We start from the raw sequence: 3,415 nt of genomic DNA on the forward strand, positions 1-3,415 counted from the left end.
AGCTCTGGACATAATTCTCTCTCATGCTTCTAAATCCATGACCTAATCTCACCTCCTCTATTCTTGATATAAAACCATACTCTGTTCTCTTTCAAAACTCTGCTTAAGCTTCATCTCTGGTAAGCCTTCCCAGCCTACTGCTAGTGGATGGCTGTTGGGGTGATTGTCCCCATGGCCTCTTACCACAGCAGAACAGTAGCTCTCAGCAGGGAAATGGCGCTGAAGAGCCTCCGCTCCAATCCCCAGGCACCCCAGAGACACTCCGCACAAATCCCCAAAGCAGTGGCCTTCAACCCAGGCTGCCATTAGCATGTCCAGAGGATCTTTTAAGATGTAAGAAATTTTAATTTGGTGACCCTTTACAGGGCTAATTAAACCATAATCTCTTAGGATGGGGTCCCACCCTTAAGGAAAAATTCTCCAGGTCTTTTTAGTATTTGTCCAGGGGTGGAGCTCACAAAAAGAGGGACTCTCATGTACCCCAGCATGTTCATATTTGTTTAAGTATGCATTTCTTTGTTTCTGTTTATTTTGAAACTTTTTATTTTAAAATAATTTCAAACTTAGAGGACAGTTGCAAAAAGAGTACAAAACCCAGAGAACTCCAACATACCCCCACCTGGTACTCACATCCAGCAAATGTTAACATTTTTTTCACATTTGCTGTCCATTCCTCCCTTCTTTCCTCCTTTCTTTTTTCCTTCTCTTTCTTTTCCTTCTTTCCCTACTCCTCCTTCTTTTTCTTTCTATATCATCTATCTATCTATCATCTATCTATCTATCATCTATCTATCTATCTATCTATCTATCTATCTATCTATCTATCTAATCTATTTTCTAAACATTTGGGAATAGGTTGTATATATCATGCTTTTTGAACTCTTGATATTTCCTGTGTATTTCCCAAGAACAAGAATGTTCACTTCTACAACCACCTTAAGTATATTAGTTAAAGAAATTTTAACATAAGTTAAAGAAATTTAATATTGACATAAGCTTATACTCTATATTCCAATTTATTTTATATATCCCATTAATGTCCTTTTGCACATTTCTCTTCCATAATTAGATTCAGTCCGGGTCAGGTATTGCATTTAACTGTCATGGTCTCTAAAGTCTCTGTTTTTCTTAAATCGTGGAAACATATATACAACATAAAATTTCCCATTCCAACCACTCCCAGCCATACAATTAAGTGGCATTAATCACACTCACACAATTGTGCTACCCTCACCACCATCCATTAACAGAATTTTCTTGTCAGCCCAAACATAAACCCTGTAGCCACTATGCATTAATTCCTCATTCTCCCTTCCTGTCCCCCAGATAAACTACTCTAATTTCTGCCTCTACGAGTTTCTATTCTAGCTATTCACATAAGTGGATTTATACAATGTTTGCTCCTTTGTGTCTGATTTATTTCATTCAACATGATGTCTTCAGGGTTCATCCATGTTGTTGAATGTATTAGAATTTCATATCTTTTTACAGTTGAATAATATCCCAATGACGGACACTTGTGTGGTTTCCATCTTTCGGCCATTGTGAATAATGCTGCTATTTGTCAGTACACAAATATCTGTCTGATATCCCTGCTTTAAATTCTTTTCAGTTCATACCTAGATGTGGAATTGCTGGGACATATGGTAGTTCTACGTTCAACTTTTTGAGGAACCACCAAACTGTTTTCCTACAGTGGCTGCACCATTTGACATTCCCACCAGCAAAGCGTTAGAGTTCCTATTTCTCTGCATCCTTGCCAACATTTATTGTTTTCCACTTTGAAAATAATAGCCATTCTAGTGAGCGTGAGGTAGTATCGCATTGTGGCTTTGATTTGACTTCCCTATGCATTAATGATGTTGAGCTTCTTTTCAGGTGCTTATTGACTGTGAGTATATCTTCTGTGCAGAAATGTCTATTCAAGTTCTTTGTCTTTTTGTCTTTTTAAAATTTTTTTCTGTGTGTCAAAGGGTGATCTTGAGCCTGCGGAGAGCAAGCTGGCTCCAGACATCCAAGTCCACCTCTCTTTGCCTCCAATTCTTAAGTGTCCAGGGACAGGAAACCACAGACACACCTTTGTAGTAGGGTTGTCTCTGCCTTTTGATATAGATCATCTCAGAATCATGGGCTTTCGAGTTGAAACATAACTTAGAGGTCATTTCTTCCAATTTATGTGTGGATATCTTCCTGGCTCCAGAGTCCAGGCTTGGCCACTATGACATGGCCATTCTGTGGTCTGTGGCATGCATTGGTCTGCTTATTCCAAATAAAAGAGACCTTTGCATTTGTGTTACTTGGCCCCTTGGCGTTTCTCAACTCTCGCTTTTAAGCCAGCCTCCTCATTCACAAAAAATGTGCAGAGGATTGCCTCCAGACTTTTCTTGAGGACAAACTTAGGTGAATATTTATGAAAGCAAGTGATCATGGTTGGTTGACTTTTTTTTTTTTAAGTCCCAAAGGACTTAGCATATTAGGAACTGTTTTAGTTTCCTGCTGGCAAAAAAATATATGTATCTATATCACGCAATGCATTGGCTTAGGCAATGGGAATTCGTTGGCTCATGGTTTTGAGGCCAGGAGAAGTCCGAAATCAAGATGTCATCAAGGTGATGCTTCTTCCGGAATTCTGGAGCATTCTGGGTCTGGCTGCCATCCTTGGTCCTGGCTAGTTTGTCACCCTGCCATGCCCTTGGCCTCTCCTGGCTTCTTCTTTCTCTCCTGTTGACTTTCAGCCTCCGGCTGCACCCTCAGGCTTTCTCTGTCCCTGTGACCTTCCCTATAAGGACTTCAGTAATAAGATTAAGGCCCGTCTCCATTCGCCTGGGCCACACCTTAACTGAGGTAAACTGGTCACAAGGTCCAGTTTACAGGAGTTCACACCCACAGCAGTGGAGCAAGTCTAAGCACATGTTTTTCTGGGTGCATTCGGTCAAGCCACCACAGTAAGCTATGAAATAACTCATTTGCAATATTTAAAATATATCAATTTCAAAATACATTTAGAGGAAGAAAAAAGGCAAAGAACTAATTACTGGAAGAGCAGAGGCCTCTGATAGGAAATCATGGTTACAAAACCCCAGGGAGGGTGCACAGCCGAATCGCAGGCGACTTCCTCCTCCTGGTGAGGAGAGTTAGGGGGCAGGGGCAGCAGGGCCCGACCCGGGGGACCCCTGCCGCAGGTGTGACTACACACGCCTGGCTCTTTCTTTCAGTTTAAGCCACAAGGCAAGCAAACATCCAAGCACTTTTCTGTTCTGCAGAGGAGGAAGCTATCAGGGCAGCCTATCAGAGGTAGAAAAAGAGAGGATAAGATCTTAATTAGAGCAATGAGGGCAGGCAGTGCTTTTAACCTCAGAAGCAGGGGAAGTGGTAGAAGGTCAGAACGTTGTTTGTGAAGTCTGAAGTTCTATCA

General features: G+C 41.3%; 1 non-coding gene across 1 annotated transcript; it reads right to left on the bottom strand.

Moving 5' to 3' along the window:
- Positions 1–1,962: 1,962 nt before the first annotated feature.
- On the bottom strand, positions 1,963–2,090 carry LOC111764484 (small nucleolar RNA SNORA38). The gene has a single exon (XR_002797076.1). It is a non-coding gene; the product is annotated as a small nucleolar RNA SNORA38 (small nucleolar RNA).
- Between the last annotated feature and the right edge of the window lie 1,325 nt (positions 2,091–3,415).

This window comes from Dasypus novemcinctus, chromosome 11 (genome assembly GCF_030445035.2).
Source record: "Dasypus novemcinctus isolate mDasNov1 chromosome 11, mDasNov1.1.hap2, whole genome shotgun sequence".
NCBI lineage: Eukaryota > Metazoa > Chordata > Mammalia > Cingulata > Dasypodidae > Dasypus > Dasypus novemcinctus.